This window comes from Aphelocoma coerulescens, chromosome 6, assembly GCF_041296385.1.
Source record: "Aphelocoma coerulescens isolate FSJ_1873_10779 chromosome 6, UR_Acoe_1.0, whole genome shotgun sequence".
Taxonomy (NCBI): Eukaryota; Metazoa; Chordata; class Aves; order Passeriformes; family Corvidae; genus Aphelocoma; species Aphelocoma coerulescens.
Genome location: NC_091020.1, coordinates 32,293,079 through 32,313,275, shown reverse-complemented (window position 1 = coordinate 32,313,275; position 20,197 = coordinate 32,293,079).

Sequence of the window (20,197 nt, the reverse complement as noted above, 5' to 3'; positions counted from 1 at the left end):
TTAGAAAAAATCCATTGATTTTTCCACAGTAAATGTAATAAATTTGTTGGGATGAAGCATAAGCTACCTCCAACAATTTGTGCTTGGAAAGATTGTCAGTCCTGTGCCTGGGAAAATGTCTGTACTTCTGAGCTTTTGTTGCCATGAGTCCTGGATGTCACAAGCAGCTTAAATGCAACAGATTTTATGGAACATGTCTTCTTTTTTATCCCATTTTATCAGATTTATGTGTTAACCAGATTTTCTGTAAGGCTCCTGGAGGAGAGAGAAGATGGAGACAGTGCTGAGACAACAAGGGGAAGAGGCACCAGTTGATTCAGGGTATTTCTATCTGATTTTTAGAAGCAATTTCTTCACTTTTGGACCACTCAGACCCTGGGATAAACTGCCTGAAGAAGCAGTGGTATCTTCCTGGCCATAAATACTCAAGAACTTGGCTTGCCAGGGCCGTGGATAACCTCATCTACGGCCCTGCTTTCGACACAAGGTTGGCCAAGACAATCTCCAGGGTCCCTTCCAGCTGAAGCTTCTCTGTGATTTTGCAAATCTGTGTTGTTGGCCAAAGGTAACCCAGATCTGCAGCAGAGTCCTGGAAAGCTGGGCTGGCACATGTGGAGGCTGTCAGTGGGATGTATTGTTCAGTAAATTCAATTTAGTGATGCATTTAACAAGAGAGATTCCCCTCTATTAAGGATGTTAAAAGTCATGTCCTGGCTTGTTTGTGAGTGTCACAGCCAGCCAAAAATGTTGTGACTGGATTCCTGTGCAGTGGAAAGCAGTGTTTTGTCAGAAGCTTTCTAGAGTGCCCTGCAGAAAATGGAGTATTTTGACTTTATCAGAATGACATGACCCTATCAGAGTCAGAAGGAAGCGAAGTAATTTTATGTTGCAGCTATTTCATAGTGGACAATGGCATATAAAGTCAAAGAAGGAATGGAGTATTTAGGCTTCATCAAACCAGAGTGGTTAGACTAACTCAAAGTGACCTCCGGGTACCACAAATAATTGCACTTTTCAAATGTTTTATTTCCAGTTCAGGCTGACAATGAGGTTTCCTTGAAGAATGCACTTTGATCAAAGATGTCCATATTGCTCAGACTGACAACCAGTATTTTGACAGGCTTTTTCCTGGTGCTCCAGCATTTGTTCCCTGGAACCAGAGGCTGTGAGTGAGGCCAGGGGCCAGGATATTTTGGGATGATTTGTGAGGAACCTGGGCCCATTCCCCTCACCCAGCACAGGCCTCCCCTGAAATAGTGAATTACTGGGAAAACTTTTCCAAAGCCTCAAAGGATTTCCAGGGAGGACTAATATTTCTCTCTGGCAGAGGAGTAGCTCATCTCTTCTGCTGGGGCATCATACCTTTGAATTGTCTAAGAGGAAGGAGAAACAGGCCAGCAAACAGGAGCCCTGGTGTCACTGCTGTCTGGGGAAATCTATGGCCCATTATACCAGAACCAACAGGAAATACAATTTATGGGGGAAAAAATCAATACTCCCAAGGAGTGTTGTAAAGACATCTGAGAGAAGGTAGCCAAGGTGCAATATTTTGTCCAGACATGTTTCCCTGGCAAAACTATAACTTTTTTTTAAGGCTATTCAGCAGCATGAAGGACTTTCTATTCCCAACGTTTGCTGGCACAGAGATGCACAAATTGCCAGCTGAATACTGCTGCACTAAATTCAGTAAGTGAGGGATCTGCCATGGGAATGATGCTTTGAGTGTCCAGAAGAGCAGCTCCATCCAGGGCTGGGCAGAGTGGGGGTGACACTACTGGAGAAATTGGGGTTGCATCTTCTTACATGGTCCCAGAGTTTCAAGGGTCACGTGCCAAAAGCACTTGAGAACAATTTGCCACCACCACGAAAACTCCCGAGGAAATCCTGGCCTGCAGTGAGAATGCTGAAGCATTTTCTTTCATGAGTACCCCCTGTTCTTACCAATTTTCTTGAGTATATTTCACTTATTTTTCCGTAAGTTTCTTTTTTAAAGGTATTTTCATTTTTCAGGTCACAGAATTGAGAAAAAACCCCAAACATTTGGGTTTCTGCTGGGACTTGTAAGTAATAAAAATTTGCCTATTTATTTTTTTCAAATTGGTATTTCCTCTCTCCTTTAAAAGTACCAAGACTTGTTCCCTGACAGCTGTTATAACAAATGGTGGGGCTTCTTCAGCTGATGTGATCCAAAACTTCAGTCATATCAGTGGAGAGGTAATATTTATTTTACAACTGGTCAATGAAATACAATCTGTTGATTTGTTCTTTAGAGTTACGTAGCCCTTTTATGGTATTTTTCACTAAAAATAGTATATTTATTTCTAATTATGTATGCAGCCTAGGTCTGTACAAGAAATTTTGTAGGTCCAGCTTTGCAGGTTTTTAAATCAGGAGGCTGATGCCACATAAATGTTCAGTAATCACTCAATAGATGTAATCATGACAGGGTTCTGAAAGAGTCAATAAAAATGTTACTAACCAGATTAAAATGGTAAAAAAGGAAAAATGTTACTATTGTGAGTTAAAAGTTGTGGGGGTTTTTCCCCCCTTATTATTTGGCATTGCTTTCCTCGCCCTCATTTGACTTTTTCCTTCATTATTCACAAATACTCTGGATCCTCATCTGGCTTAATATTTGGGAAACAACAGTTATGTTCAGGATGGTTCCAACAAGCCTTAAAATCACCCCAGAATTTCATGCCTGGCCTCTCTTGCCATAGCCCTAAACATGAAGGATGTCCCTTAGATGCAGACTCGAGTCTTGTAACCCCTGTTTTTCTGCCTGTGTCAGCTGGCTCCTCAGTCCCTCAGCGTGTGTGCTGAGCTCCCTTTATTCTTGCAGTTGCAATAAAAAAAGGAGGAAAAAATCTGCTGTGGTTTTCCTTAGGCTTTGTTTCCCTCCTTGCAAGCAGATGAGGAGGGAAGAGGCAGCAGCCCCTTGCTTTTCCTGGTGCCACGTTCGTTGTCTGTGTTGCTGGAGCCTCCAGCACCTCCTGCCCTCATCACAGCACCCACCACATCAGCAGTTTAAAAAACATTCATCCTCAAAGACCCGTATTTTGCTGAGATTTCTTTGTAACCTGACTAGACAGCCACTGCCCCATTAATCAGCGCCCTCTGTTTGACACACAGCAGATTTATGGCTCTGGGTTGATGAAACCAAAAGGCAATTAAACACAATCAATCAGCTGGGCTGAAGGTCCCAGATTCTGCTCGTGAAATCCTTTTCAAACATCGTTAGAGCCAGGGCTGCGAGAAGACTGGAGTGAAAACAAAGGAAAGATGGTTGTTTTTCCAGGTTTTTCAAGGGTGTTTTCAGCCTCTCAAAGATCCCCAAAGGTCTGAAAAGATGTTAAAAAAATAAAGAGCCAAGGGGAAGAGAGGCTTGTAGGGGTTTGCTTTCAGTCCTGGAGTAGAAGTGGGGGTAAAAGGAGCATCAGATGACAAAGTGGTAAGTCACTAAATCTGGGTGGTTTCTGGAGGCTCAGTGTCTGCTTTTGCTCTGAGAGGCACAGCAGACATGAACAGCATGTTCCTTTTTGGGAGGAACATTCCCACTTCATTAATTAACAGAAAAGATACGATACAAACATGACAGAGTTGCCTGCTGGATTTGTAAACCCTTTCTTGAACAGCTCTGGAGTTCTTGACTTCCACAGTGTTGCTGTGTACAGCTTTAGTCCACCAGATGACTTCCAGGAAACTACCAACGACCAGAAGCAGCTTAATTTCACTTATTAATTTATGTATTTGCTATTTGTAGCAATCTTTTTTTCCTCCAAGTAGCTGTGATACAGAGGTAATGAAAATTTAAAAAAAAAGTAAATTTTTATTCTTCCATCCATTGTATGTCTTTTGAGGAGAAATGCTTGGTGTTCCTTGATCTTGCACATATTAACAACTGTCAATATTTTTGTTCTATCTCTTACCACTACAAACATATGTAAATTACCATGTGCTCTTCATTTAATGTGAAAAGAAAAAGACACTCAAGTATTGGTGCCTGTGCTCATATGCAGTTCACATATTGGGTTGATTCTTACAAAAGAGATAAAGAATATATTCCTATACACACTTGGGAAGCTGCAATGACCCAAAAGTTTCCTTACCTAGTGGAAAAAATCTTGGCAGCTTTCTGACAATGCAAAAAAAAGGGACTCAACTTCCACAGCAATAAGCAAACAAAATTTAAAAAATAAATAAGTTTTTGTCTTTCTACTTGATCTGCTTGTTAGGTCACTTTATAAATGTTTTGGTGTTTCTGGCACCTAGTTCTGTGTTAGATAGTCAACAAAGGCCAGTTCCCCTATTTGTATATTTATTTTTCCCTACAAATTTATCTTTGTCTGAACTACTTCTGCACTGAGTCTGCTATGGAGCCAGTACTCAATACTCACCATAAAAAACAGAACAAGGATCTGTCTCAGCAAAGTCTGTGGACATTTGATGCCATTAAAAGCAGGCCTTTTGCCAGGAACTCCACGATTACGTTTCTTATGGTTTCAGGGTAATGTGGTGGAGAAGTTGTCTCCATCTCTAAATCCGCATTTTATGCCATTCTTTGAGAGGTGAGGAGTATTTGAAGGGTGCAATGCCTGACTGCGAGCACACTGCTTTGAAAAAGGCAGCCAGCAACCTCCTCCTGCTGGTGGAATGGCCACAGACATCTAGATCGTGATGTTTTTCCCATAATTGATAGAAAAGTGTTGGATTCTCTGGAACCTTGTGGTTACCCTGTGATATGTTCACATTGTGACAGGTGGTTTGCTGGTTGACATCCAGTTCTGGACCAGAGTCTTGGACCACAGAGTCCAGCAGCTGCTGCTCCTGGTGCTCCATGCCCAGGGCAGTTTGCTGTCTCCAGAAGGGCTGCTGGAAGGCTTTGGAGAAAAATCATTGCAACTCCAAATCCAACTCCTTGACAGGATTGTTGCTTGTAAGATTTATCTTCTCTCTCTGAACACCTTCTCTGCTTCCTGTTGCAGAACCACCCACCAGAGCTTCTCAGCCTACAGCAGCAGCACCAGGAGAAGAAGCAGCTGATGGAGGAGAGTGTGTTCGCCCTCATTTGCTTTTTTCCCCAAAAGGGAGCCCCATCCTTGTTAAAGCTCCCCAAGACACGTGTGCCAGACCCACATCAGCACTACTGGCTTCAGCAGCAAGCAGCTCTCATCCTGGTTTTACTGGTTCCCACTTTGCCTCCTAAAAAATGCATCTCAGTTTTATTTTGGAACAAAAAAAGCCCTTTCAGGGTCTCTGCAAGATGATCTTCTAAAGACAGCTACTGCATTGACCATATAACCTGGACACTGCATGCACTCAGCTGGATTTTGGGTTTGTTTTAAATTTTCCAATTGTTAATTTTATAATGTGTCCCTCAGGTCCCTTATTAATGGACAGCTCATGGAGGAGGTCTGGGTTACTGTTTACCACAGCCCTCAGTACTTTGGCATCCCTTGAGTCAAACTGAGCTCTCAGGCCTCTGCTTGCCAAGTCAAATCCTTTTAGCATTTTTATAATCTCCAAACACACGTTTCTTCATCTCTCGGACTCCGTCTCTGCAGTTCAGTAAGCATTTGTTGTTTGAAATCAGATCATGATGAAATCGTTTAATAGTCAGTCTATGAAAATATTTTGTTTAAAAAACACTCAGAACTTAATTGGAATGAAAATACCAGCAGCTGGATTGTAGTTTGAAGTCAGAAGTCTGAGAGGCAGCTGGAACAGCAGGATTCAGAGAGACACTTCTAATTCTTCCCCTTCCTACAGGAACATTCCAAGGCTGCTCTGTTTTGGCAGGCAATGAAAAGGACCCACTTGGGTTCAGCCTTCTCTGACCAATATCATCTGCTGTTGGTACATCTGTCACTTAGCTTTGCAGATAGAGCACAAAAACATCCTGGGTTTCTTTTTTCCCTATGCTTTATGAAGGGTTCTGATGAGCTCCACGTACTACCACAACATCCTTGTCATTACTGGTGTGTCTGAGCAATGACTTGCTCTAGTAGAGCAATTTAATTTCTTCTTGGATCCCCTAATGAGACTTACTGAAGAATATGTGGTAAAGAAAGATTTGGGGTGACTCGTTCATTGGATGAGGGCTGACTCCTTCAATTGCATTGAGTCTGGCTCTGGGATTCATGAACTTGCTGGACAGTTTTTGTTGTGTTTTATTTATACTTGGTTGGAGGAGTTGTTAAGATTTAAATAGTTGGAGACCTTGGATATGCCCAGTAGTGCTCCTGCTATGAGTTCATTGGCAAAATGCTGGAAGTTTTCAGACCAGATCTCTGTCCAATTTCCACTAGATAAAATTCCTTCCGTCACAAGAGTTAATTGATAAGGGTGGAATTAAGCGCCTGGAGTAATTGCCTTCTTGGGGTAGAAGTAATCTCCACACACAGCCCAGCAGCTTCTTGTTTGTATCTGAAAAGACTGGCTCTTCATTTTGAATATTTTTTTTAGATAAAGAGGAAAATTAATGTATAAAAAATGTAGTTTTGACATTGAGGCTCTAACAAATACACGCTAAATACCCCTAAATTAATGCAAACTTACTGGAGCTGCCTTTTGAGAAATTATTCTCATTGGATGTCTACTTTCAAATTGCACATATGACCAGCAGGATATCTGGATGCCTAAAACCATTTTTTTAAAGTTACAGATATAGTAATACAAACTTGGCACAGAATGCAGTGAGAATGTCAGCAACCTCAGAAGTCTAAAAGGAGCCAGTGGATGAAGCACCCTCCTCTGCCAGCAGCAATAAAGGAACTCCAGCGAGGACTTTTGGGGGTTTAAAGAGGCATCCAAAGTTATTTAGCCATGACTGCAATCATGACAATATTGACAGGCTTTTTGATATGTGGTTTTTTTGGTTGGGATTTTTTATAACCTGGCACGCAAACTGAGATCAGGGGACATTAATAACAAAGTGTTGTTGCCAAACTCGCTGGTTAAGGATATAAAGCAGACTTCTAACTTGAAGGTGTTGTCCTTATTTTATCTCCTACTGAACAATCTGTTTATCCTAAGGTAATCAAAACCATGAGGATGAGGAGAGGGAGCAAGCATGTTTTAATGCAGAGGGGAATTATTATCTCCTGTTAACTCTCAGTCACTCCTGATCATACTGTAAATTATTTGCTGGAGTATAAATTGTGCTCCATTTACATATTTTGCTTATTCTTTCTCAGCAGTATTATTTCAATGGCTACAGGCTTCATGAATTTAACACAAAACTAATTTTACATCAGCAGGACATAGCACAGGTCTGGGTTACCTGTCTGGAGCCACCTCCATGCTGGTGCAGACAGTGCTCAAGCCAAAGCTGTCCCAAGGAGGAAAAAGCAATTACAAACAAATCACTTCTAACCATTGGCAAGTAATTCTGGAGGGGTTTTTGTTTGTTTAACCCCCTTCCAAATTCTGCATTACAAAGATGCTGTCCTTTCTGGACAATACTGTCGACAGCAGGAGTGTGTCACTGGTTTGGCAATGAGAAATGGACACAGATTAAAAATGTGATGCAGACTAGACCTGGTGAATAGTTGCCAAAATATTCCATGAATGTTTGCTTGGGTTTTGAAGTGAATTCACTTTGGCTTTGTTCCTCCTTCCATGGACCTCACACACCAAGAGCATTTCAGTCTTGCCATCCCTGACCACGTATAAAAGCAACCTTTAAAATCATTTGCATCAGCAGAAGTTGAATTTTGTATTTGCCACTTTTGTGTTGCAGATACTTGCCCAACACTTCCAAAAGAAGGGAGAAAAAACTGAGTGCAGCACTTCTCTCTGATCACAAAAGCCACTGCAGTGACAACAAGGAAACGAATAATGCTGCCAGTTTTGCCTTGTAAGCGTAGCAGGAGAATAATTTTGGGGGGAAAAAGAAAAAGCACAGACAATGTGTTTGTTCCTGCCTTTTGCTGAAGATTGCATTTCATCCCCAGAGTGGTCACACCAATCCTGAAATCAGTATGTGATGCCAAAGGAGAGGCAGATCTCAGGTGATGGTGTGGGAGTGGGAACTGGCACCTGGGGCTCTACAGCAGGATTTTTGTTGCCACTGGTGAAAGTTTCTGCTATTTTAGGTGATGTTTGTGTGCCTGGGTGCAAGCTGTGCTCAGGGCTTGTCCCCAGGTTGTCTCACACAGGGTAAATGAGGGTATTGGTGTAAGGAAATGGGGCACCTGGTAGCAGTGGCTGGAAAACATATCTGGGGAGACAAGGGTGCATCAGTGTCAGAGAAAATGGCTTCAGCACAGAGAGTATAGCAGCTCTATGAACAACTGATGAAAGAAGGGCAATAAAGAAATACAAGAAAAGTATTCCTGCTGTGGTTTTTCCTAAGAAGAGCATCCAAATGGGTTTTAGTCTGTTCGTGGAGTGTCTGCATTCAAGGAAGTTAAACCTGTCAAATACTTTCTCATCTCAAAATTCATTTGAGCCATCAAGTTGTTAATTCAACTCCTAAATAAGCACAAAACCCGACAGATAAACGTGAGTTTCTAGAATAACACTGTCATAAGGCAGAAAGCTGAGTTTCCAACTGCAGCCTGGTAAATCTGTTTTCCTTTATCCTTCTGGAGAAGCCAGAATCCTGAATTGCTAGATTAGGTTTACCTTTCAGACAAGAATGATTTAAACCAAAATATTTTATCACACATATCCCAGACCTCAGCACAAGCCCTCAATTGTGCTCTGCTGAAATTCATGCGAATGCCATCATTGTATTGATCAGTTGACTATCACTGCAGATGTTTGAGGGTTATGGATTCTTTCCTGAGATCATATTAAATCTTAAATTGGGTTTCTGAATTACCAAAGTAAATGAATAAAAGAGTATAAATGGATAACCAAGGAAGTTGCATCAGTTTACACAGCCTGAGGTTGTGAGCTGCACTTTATTTTGTGCCAGATCTGTGTTCCTACATCATTAAGTTGTTCTTGTGGTATCTGGTTGTGGCATTTGATTACAAAATAATTTTGTCATAAAAAAGAAGCTGTCTACTAATATAAATCTATGTTTGGTGTTCAGGATTTTCATGTGCTGCAAGGATATCAAGTAAGAAGCCGACCTTTTCTTCACGATTTTGAACATACTCCTGAGCATAATGGATTTAAAAATTCACTCTAACCTTTTGCTATTGGCACACAGCATGTGTCTGACCTCCTGACCTCACAGCTGTATTCAGGGAATTGTATACTTCAATGATTTCTTTTTATGCAGAGCTGTGTTTGGTTAATTTTAAAAATAATTATTCTGAGTTGCCGTAGAAAGGAGAGTCAGAGATGCAGCATGTTCCAGCCTACAAGAGACAGCTACTAAAAGCACCATGTTTAAAAACCTTATTTTTACCAGGACTTAAGTGTTATTTATGACTGTCTCTCCTTATCACTGTATGGATAAATATGCCACTTTTAACTACAGTGCTGCTCTGCTGTTCTTTAAGAGTAATACCCCATGAAATAGAGCTTGAGAGGGTTTTTATACAGTGATATTGAGTCTCAAATGCTGTAAGGCTGAGAGGGTCAGGTGAATTATTCTGAAATACAAGGAGCTGTTTTATGCCTTAGTGAGGAGTCAGATCGACTGGCAGAGAGTTCCCTTTGCAATGAGTGGTGTGAAATCACCTAACCCTGCAAGGGCTCTTTGAGAGTCCTGTTCTGCAGTCATAGGTCTGGACAATGGTTGCATCCACATTTTTGCTTTCAGTTTTATAACTTTTATGACTTCACCAATACAATTTCTAGCAGACCATTGCAAAATGTTGTACTGGTGTAAGTGGTGGGCAGTGGGCAGGGATGTTGGAATGATCAGGCATGTGTGGAGGATGTGAAAGTAGAAACCTTTAAAATTGTTTTATACTTGGAGGGAGGCTGATGTTGTTACACCCTGATTGCCAGACTCAACCTACAAATGAAAATGTAATCATTTCAGAGCATTGAATAGAAAGATGCAGGTGTACATAGACAAACACAAATGTAATTGAAGTACTACTGGTGGACACCTGGAAACAGATACATTTGTTTTGGAATTTGATGTCATGAGAGGACTTCTAACAACATTGGAAACTTTAAACATTGGAAAGCAGAGCAATATTCTGAGTTTCACTGTTACCTCCATCTCGATGACGATTGCTTTGTGCTTAGCATTGCTTTAAATAAAGCAGGACAGATCTGTGTTCTCAATGTCAGCCTTCTCATTCCTTTCTGCTTTACAGAATGGAAGTTGCTGTTTCCATCTTTCATCTCTCTTTCCTAAAAATGCAGATGGACCTTGGCCTCAGCCCCTAGGCAGCATCCAAGCAGGTCGTTGTTCCCAGGGGGATTCCTGCTCCATCCCACTCAGAGCAGTGCACTTGCTCTGCAGCATCTCGGTGAGTCCTCTGCCCACCTGACCTGCAAGGTGTCCTGTGTGATTTTCCAATTATCAGGGTGTTCACAGGTTACTTCAGAGGGGAAAATAATCCAAGGAAAAAAACCCAACATCTTTATTCATTCTTTAACACTGCCATATGCTTGACGTGTCACTTCATACAGTACCGAGTAAAATGAGCCTGTACAAATGGTATGGGTACAAAAATTAGCATTGCATAGTCGATAAATCATGCAAGGAATTTGGTATCTGTGTACTTAATCTAAATTTGTTAACACTGGCAAGATAAAGGTCATTTGGACTCCATGCCGACTCTTGAAACTGGGACGCTGTTCAGAAATTTGAGGTTTCTCCATCCAGCTGTGTACATGTGCCTTGTTATCTAATACTTTAATTGCTAACAAAACACTGGGTTGTGGAGAATATACTGGTCTGTGTCAATATTTAAGCAGGAATTTACTTATGGCTGAAGTTTATTCACCTTGGAGAGAGAAAATTTTTTGCCTCACTTGAATAACTGGGCAAAGAAAAAGAAGGGTTTCAACTTGCTCCTGTGGTTTGTACTTACTATAGGCAAAGAGAAAAATATGTCAGCTGTTTTTGAAAGCTGCATTTTCAGGTCCTTTTATTTTCTTTTTATTATTTTTATTTTCTTTTTCTTTTTTCTGGGATATTTCAAGAACTGTTGAGACCTCACAAGTGTTTGGGACCTTTCTCCTTCCCCCTTCCAAATGGTTGAGGCAAATAAGGCTCTCCAGCTTGTTTCTGATGACTATTTACCTAAATTCTTAAAATTCTTCCACAAAGGAGATTAGGAGTCGCAATTGTCTCTCCTCTCCTGTCCTTCTCATCACTCCTCAGAAAGCTGAGCCTGAGGATGAGAACTCCTGCAGGCTTCCAGGGAAGGGCACCTGAGAAGAGACAGGATAAGCTGCTGAGGTTTGGGTACAGCAAGCACCACCACTGTCCACCTGCACCCCATTCCCAGAGGCTTTTCCCCAAAGGCACTTTCCTTTAAGCTTCTAAAGCCTAAAAATTGCTGGTTTTCATGTCCAAAAGTCTGATTCTTGCTGTGGAGGAAGTTAAAATAAGGGATGCCACCATATTCACACAAAGCCATAGAACTTTTGGAATACTGATGAAGGAGGTGGTTAGAAAGATGGATATTTTCTTATGCAAACTGGAGTTGTCCACGAGGGAGAAGCAGCAATGTGGAGCTGTGACATCTGCCATGTGCAGAGGCTCAGGCTGGGTGATTTTTCCTGGAATCTGTCCTCATGGCTAAAGGATCTGTCTGTTTTTCATACCTCATATTCACCAGCCTGTGGTAACATTAACAAACCAAGTCCTGAGGAAGTTCCATACTTTGATCACTCCTTTATGCTTCCTAAAAGTCTCTCCTGGGCTGATCCTGCTTCAAAGTCCTCCTTCCATACTGAGAGTTTAATCCTTTCACTGCTTTCCCCCATTCCTGTGCTTCACTGGGACTTGAAATAAATATGTAGCAAAATGACCCCCCTGTACCAAGGCACAGAGGGTACATTCAGTCTGTTGTACCCCAAATGTAGCACAGCTTATGGCTGTTCTGTACATCACAGGACCCTAGAAAATAGGAATCAAGGTACCAGACTGCTGGTTTTAATACAAATCTCGTTATTAGTGCAAGACCTGGCTTATGGCCATGAAAGTGGTGGTTTTGTTGGGTGTGGGGGCCTTTTTTTTGGGGGTTTTGGCTTCTTTTTTCTCTAAGCAGAGGAAATGTGTGAAGAGCACACACACCATAAGTTAAAGCTCTGTGCAGATAATTGGAGAGAGGTGGAAGAGGCAGCGAGCTTTGAACAAAGAGGCTTTTCTGCACAGGAGATGTGCACATGGGCCATGCCTTCAAAAACCTCTGCCAGCTCTGGCCAGGCTGCTCAGGGAACGGACTGGAACTGGTCCATGTGTCTCCTGCTGTACATGGGGCTCTGACTGTCCCTCCAAGGAGAGCTGGGAAGGCTCAGAGCAGGGATTCAGGAGTCAAGGCTGATGTTTGTGGGGCATGAAAATGCAAAGAGTTGGAATGAGCGGCGTTTAACAAGCTAACCAGCAGTTTTCAGCCTTGCTCCATGACAGTCAGCCCTGCACTGTCTCTCAAGGTGAGTTTTGGACATTTTTCTGAGCTGGTTTCAAGTGTGGCTTGTGTTTGCCAACCAGAATTTTTTCCACATCCTCTCTCTAATCCGGATTTTTCAGGAAACTCAAAGCAATTCTTATTAATGCAAGTCCATAAAAATCCCAGAACACTAGATTGAAATATTTAACTGCTTTATAATAACTTCAATTCTCATTCATATATATTTTTTTTTTCAGTAGGAGTTCTTATTGGAAGGACACTATTTATTTTGCAAAGTCACTACTTTTGGCATGATGAGGATATAAATTATGAAGTGTTGAACTTAAAACTAGCATTATCAGTTCTGACAATAAAAATTAAATCTGCAGCTCAGTATTGCTAAACCTGAATATATAGAACCTCTTGTCTGTCCTTCCTATCTCTAATACTTAGCTAGGTGATAGAACAGCTAAAATCTCAGATATTTTTTATTAAAATTCTGGGGTTTGGATCTTTAGCGTTTATGTTCACAAGACCTCTATTCTAATGAAGCCCAAGGTTCTCATATGATCACTCTAAACATTGATACTTTAAGAAAAAATAGCAAATAAATTTTTAGAATATGGGAGGTCATGCAAAAGGATGAAATTAGAAAGAACCAAGTTATTTATGTCAAAGAAAGCCCAAAACCCAGCCATGTTTAAATGCTGAGTTTTACAGAGGTGTATTTTCTTTGGGATTTCCTCTGAGAATGATAGATCCAACATCTTTTATCACATCAGTGATTTTTGGCTTTCTAGGAGAACTGGAGGATGGTGGCAAGAAAGAGATTGCCCATGATGAATGTTTGGACACAAATCAGGTTTTGCAGTTAGGAAAAAGTGGTTTCCTTCTAATCCCAGTCCTTTCCTTCCTGTATTCTCTGTGGTACCTTGCTTCTCAAAGTCAGGTTTTGTGTCAGCCTAGCAGACCTTTGAAACGTAGGTAATTAGAAATGTTGTTCCTTGTTACACAGTTAAATGCCTGTCATTTTAGATTTCCTATGCCATTAATTTTAAATATGCATTTTTGGGTCTTTGCCCCACTTTTTGGGTATTGGCAGGCTGTAAAGAGCCATGTATTGCACCATGCCAGTTGTTCTCAATCATTCTTGTGACAATATTATCCCTGTAACAAGGCCAAAGCAGAGTCTGTGTGGATTATCTGATGCTTAATTATCTGAATTACATGGACACAAAATGTAATATAAGCAATCATAAGGCGTGTAACCAAATTATTTGACTGCTTTTGTTGTCTCCCCTGCTCTGTTCTTCTTCTTCATGGTTTGCATTTGGGAACTATCACTTAAAAAATAGAAAAAATCAAAACAGGTGATTAATGTTTCTGTGCTGGGTTGGATTATGATAACACATAATGTAAATACAAGAGTCCATTTGTGGGCTTCCAGCCTTTTCCACATTATATTTAAGCTCAGGGCAGCACAGTTGCTCTGGACCACATGACTTAATTTTTGTAGCTTGAGCCTGCTAATATATGTGATTTTTAGAAAAATCAATGGCCAATGGATGACTTTCATGACTTCTATATCATTTCTTGTACCTGGTGTAACTCATGGATCCAGAGGCCCCACAGCTCTGGAGGTATTGCTAGCTTGATGATGCTTCAGGGGAAGCATTTCTGTAGTAATTTAATTTTAGAAATCTCTACATCTGTCATTACTGGATTTGCTGTTGTCACTAGAGAAATGCTGCATCATGTGCAGTGCTAACACTGACTTGGGGACAAGTTTGACAGAATCTCTCCAGAGGTTAAATGTGGTGTATTCTCACCTAAACCAGCCAGGTCCTTCAGAGCGGCAATCCTCGCTCTGTCCAAACTTTTGTATTGGGGAAAAAATAATGTGGTGAACCCTTACCCTTTCTGTTAGGGCTGGTATTCACTAAAATACTTACAAACACCCCTAGAGCCAAACTACCCTGAATTTTTGTGCTGTCTTAGCAAGCAGTTACTCAGCTGATGGCAAATTATTCTACAATTTCATGGTAGAGTTCAGTTCTGAGAACTTCTCTATGGTAGTTTCTTCTTCCTTTAAAAAAACCCCCAAGATTTGAATGCAGCCTTCATAGCTCTTTTCTAAGCCAATGCTTTTAATCTCTGTGTGTTACAAGCTGCTTTTAGGTAGTACATTCCAGATAACAGAATTTAAAACAAATGGTTTCACTTGCAGGGACTATCACTTAAAGCTAAAATCATTCCAAACTCCGTGTTGCTTTGAGACTTTAATCAGCCACCTTTTGCAGTTAATTGCTATTTTGGCAGGCTGGAGAAAGGAAATGGAGATTTTTAACAATTTCATATCAACACAAACCAAAAGGAATTTGATGAGACAAATAAAAGGACCTTTTCCTAACTCAAAGATGCTCTGTTTGCCAAGTGCCAGAAGCTTTTTGCAAACGTCAGAAGTGGGAGAGGATTATTTTGAGAAAAGCTTGCTAGACTCCTTTATAAGGAAATATTTTATGCAACACAGGTAAGTTCCATTTGGAGCATGCCCTGCCTAACCCATCTCACCCAGGATGTTCCACCCCAGTGAACCAGGCTCTTGGGAGGCTTTGTGGAGCTCTGATATGCACTGAAAAGTAACAAACCTGGGTAAATTTACCTCTCTGCCCATATCCTAGGTGGTATTTCCTACAGTAGATGTGCACCACAGCATTTCTGACCTTCCCCTCATTGACCAACACCACAAACTCAGCATTATCAGCAAGGTCTGTCCTCTCCTGATTCACCCAGGAAAAAGCAATGGTGGAGCTGCTTGTCATTAATATCCACTTCACTTTAAACTTACTGAAGCACTGGAAACCTCAGAAGCTGCTATTCCAGTTGCTCATAATGTGCTCTTTGTTTTGTGTTTGGCTTATCTTTGAGCACAATGCACTCTGAAGGAAGTACACCCACTCCCTGATGTTTTCCTTGGGAGCCAGAAATGTGTGTGCAGCGTTTTTGGGGCAGTGGTGAGTAAAAGTGGAGTGTGTGTTATGAAAGGTGCGGGGGATGGTGGTGGTGGTGGGATGCAGGAAATTGTGCTCAGCTTCAAAGTCTGCAAATCCAGGCTAAAAGCAGAGTTCTGACACTTTCTGGTTTAAAATTGTGCAGCCCGAGTCAAAAAGCTCAACCAGCAAATGCAGAGCCATTCCAGCTTGATGGATGGCTGTCCAGGGCTGGTACACCTTGTGCTGTGAGCACACCCAGCCTTTGGAAAGTTCAGCAGCTAAACTGAAACTAACCATTATTCAAATACTTCTGGAATGAGAGAATCTTGTTTACTTTAACGGTTTCCCTTCCTAACAGGCAGGCAGTGCTTTCCCAGCCTGCAACATTTCTTCTCTCCTTAGAATTTCCAAAAGTTACAGGGTCCCTGGATCCTTACACAACTAATTCTGAGCTCTTTGCAAATTATTAGATTTTTTTTTTTTTAGTAATAAGTCTATTTGAGAAATCCTAGATTTTGTTTTAGCTCGTGATAAATCTATTAATGTGGAAAATTTAGCTTTACACATGGCTGGCTTGGGAGGCTGCCTGGATAGTCCAAATCTAGTGTGTGTATATATTATTTATATTTATCTTTATTTACATTCATTATTTATATTTATATTTATATTTATATTTATATTTATATTTATATTTATTTTTATTTTTATTTTTATATTTATTTTTATTTTTATTTTTATTTTTATTTTTATTTTTATTTTATTTTTATTTTTATTTTTATTTTTATTTTTATTTTTATTTTTATTTTTATTTTTATTTTTATTTTTATTTATTTTATTTTTTTATTTTTTATTTTTATTTTTATTTTTATTTTTATTTCATTTTCATTCATTAGTTATATTTATATTTATATATTAATATTTTTGTATTTATATGGTTTATAGGGAGGACGTAAGAGCACAATAGAGTGTTTAAGGATTCTGAACTTAATCCATAATGTTGCCCACTCCTGTTGATGGACAATGGCATTGCAGCTAAAATCCTGATCTGGATGTGGATCTAATCTCACATATGAGTCCATGTCCCCTCTGATGGCTCATGTGGGAGAGAAGGGCAGCCCACTGCTCTGCTGCTTACTAGAGATGCTCTTTATTCCAGATAGTGAATTTTGATCTGAACATCTCCCTGCTCTCCAAAGCCCTGTGGGATTCTCTGCCCCTGCACTCTGAGCCTCTACTGGGTTTTGCCAAATGACTTTTCATTTTCTGCTGCATTCTGAATATAGTTCCAAGGCATCAAAGACAAGATGATAAAAAAATGAATGAATTATGAAATCATGTGTCCCCCTGCTGCTTCTTTGTTTCTTAAAAAACGAAGACAAAACCATGTACAGCCACCAGATACAGACCTCATTTTACAGTTCCTTTAAATTTCACAAGGACTCAATCTTAAATGTTGAAATTCAAAAGTCATTTGGGATTTGGTTCAGAGTGACAGGTAAATATCATTGGAGACCTATTTGCAAGGTACTGAAAACTCAGTTTAAAAGCTGATCTTGGAAAAGCTCTGATTTTACAGAAAAAATTAAGGAGTTTCTCTCTGAATGAGATTCAAACCTTGCTTTAGATTTAAATTGCAGCTCTGGGTTTTTAATATACGATGCAGTTTGTGAACTGTTGCTGACATCTCGCTCTATCTTGAGCAAAGCAATTTAGAGACCAGGCTGTTTTCCTATTAAATAAATAAACATTGCTGTTTCATTGATGGTTCTTAACAAAAGGGGTCAGCCCCATTGTTTCTGAAACAGCAGTACATGAATCTGAAACATAAATTATTAGTATCAACAGAAAAACTCATGATGCAGTCAAGCATTTGTCACAATGAATGAAAAAATAAACAAGTTATTCCCCCAAGACCTCCATGCTATTTAGAGATGAATGAAAACTTCATTGAATAAAATAATCAGCTTGAATATTGTTTTTGATTGTTCTGTGATTATTTGAGAGCTTATATCTTACTGAAAGATCTACACATCAAATTAACTTTTAAAAATGTTCTAGATTAGAGGTTAAGCATTAAATCAGGTTTCTTCAATCCCACTTTTATACCATCTTAATGTTTATAATTTTTTCTAACTAAAAAATCTTAGTGAAATAGAAAAGTTGGACTTCCTTGTATTTCTAGTATCTCATACTGCTCCATCCTTTCTGGAGAGAGAAAGGAATAACACAAGAGAGAGGAAAAAACCTGAAACTGGAAAAAGGAAAATCGAGATTTTTCTGTTTTCAGGACACAAGATGAAATATTTTGTGCTGAATTTGAAGCATTTTATTCAGTGAAACACCTGTTCCTATAAAAATGGTGGCTGCATTTCCTCTGGTGCTGTCTTCTGCTTAAATTAATACCAAACCAATTACTTTTCATATGTCAACTTTCATGGACTAAGTGAAGCCTCTTGTAGTATTTGCAGAATTAAATCTCAGACCAGTGAAGGCAACGCACGTGGAGTGGCATCTCCTCTGCAGCACCTCAGTGCATCAAGGCTTGCTCTGGGCCTTCATTTTTCAGGCTGTTTCACGAGCACAAACGAGCGGGCCTGAAGTTTATAAACAGCTTTAAGTACCAGCTCTGTGCTTTGCTAGAGCAGCATCCATCACAGCTACGTCAGGGATGCAGCAGGGAGCTTTGTCTTATCTCCTCTCTCTCTGCAGTCGTGTGCTCTCATACCTAGACAGTTGGCTCATTAAAACAAGTGTGCTATCGCCGAGCACAAAAAAAAAAAGAAAGAAAGGAAAAAAAGGAGATGCTGTTTTTAAGACTTGGATTTATAGTTCCATGTTGTAATCAGACATCACAGATTCTTTCACAAGAACTATAAAACAAGTTTTCTCATGAGAAGCAAGAAGGAAAAAAAAAAGAGAAAAAGGCGGGTGTGCTGTCCTCCATTAAACAATTGTGAGGTTTCAGTTTAGTGCGAGCTCGAGGGGAAAAAGGGGACGTGGCAGTAAATCATCTGTGCAGCTCTCAGCCATAAAGTTTCTTGAGCAGTCAAAACTGCCAGGGCTTGTTTGGATGACTTATTCCTAGGCAGGGGGGGGATGGAAGAAAGTTTATAATACAGCTGCAAACTTTTGCTGTCTCTGGTGTCACTGTTGTTTACGTTACGTGATAATGTGCTACAGAAACCTCCTTCTATTTCAAAGGTGGCATTTTCCTCCCTGACCTTGTTTTGGGATTGTTTTGCCCAGCCAATGGAGCAGGAATCTGGCATCGCCTCGGCACTGCTGTGCCTGGGTCGGGTTTTTGCTGGGAATGGGGGTTTGATGAGGGGGATGCAGCAGCCAAGCCAGGTCAGGATGGGCTGGAACTGAGGAGGGACCAGTGGGTCCGACTGGGGTTTGGATCAGGTCTTGAGTGCTTTGGTCCCTTATCCAAATTGGTGACGGATTGAGTGGTTGGTCTGTGTTGAGGCTGGAAGGAAGATGAGTGCCTGCTGGCTTGGGTGGCTGGTACCCTTGGATAATTCACCTGCTGCTGGGAACAGGCTGCCAGAACTCTGTGTTAAGTCACCAGATCCTCTCCATTAGGCTCAGGCTAAAATTATCATTGCCCATGCTGATGAATGACATCTAAAATCCTAACATCATGGAGTGTTTTGGGTTGGAAGGGACCATCCTGTTGATCATCTTGTTGCAACCCCCAGCCATGGGCAGGGACACCTTCTACTATCCCAGGCTGGTCCAAGTCCTGTCCAACCTGGCCTTGGACACTTCCAGGGATGGGGCAGCCACAGCTCCTCTGGGCACCCTGTGCCAGGGCCTCACCACCCTCACAGGGAAGAGTTCTTTCCCAATATCCCATCTAACCCTGCCCTCTGGCAGCTTAAAGCCATCCCACCTTGTCCTATCACTACAAACCCTTGTCAAAAGTCCCCCTCCAGCTTAAAGAACTTCATCACTGCACTCGTATTTCAAATTTTAGTCACGACAAACTGTGTACAGTAGTTGGCAAGACCATTTTCAGCAGGAAGCAGTGCTTCTGTTTGACAGCACAGGGATTTATCAGATTTATCTGATTTATCTGATAGGAGCCCGTGCCTGGTGCCTGCCTGGGTCCCAGCAGAGTGCGGGCAGGGGTGCAGTTGACAGACAGTCCCTGCCTGGGTGAGTGATGCCAATGCTGAAGCACTGAGAGAAAACCACTCCTGCAGAGCAGCAGAACTTGCCCAGAAGGATGTTCCATAGTGCAGCAAGTCAGATGGCAAGTTAGGGGAGGATAAAGATATTTTAAATATGTGTTTCAGACAAGCAACTTGAAAATTTGTGAGAATAATTCCAGAACTGGCTCCTAAACTGTGTTTTCTGGGGGAAATGGAGGAAACTAAGCCTGAATCAGGACTACATTCCTCTTTCTTCTCCTGAAATTCTCTCTCCTCACTTTTTCCTTGTGCACTGTTACGAGAAAGACATCCAGTATCCCGAGACCTCTGACTAACGCTTGAGATGAGTATCTTTTAAATTAAACAGAACTCAGCCTGACCTGTCTCTGTCTTAAATTTCTTAATAGTATGAAATGTACCCTTTAAACAACCTTAGACCCATGGTTCCCCCTTCTCCCCTTAATCTCAGGTATGATTAGTGCTTAATGGACCTTGAAAAGCACCTTTATTTACAATGGCCACAGGTTGCTCTTGCCTAGATATCATCTCCAATTTTCTATTTTCTCTT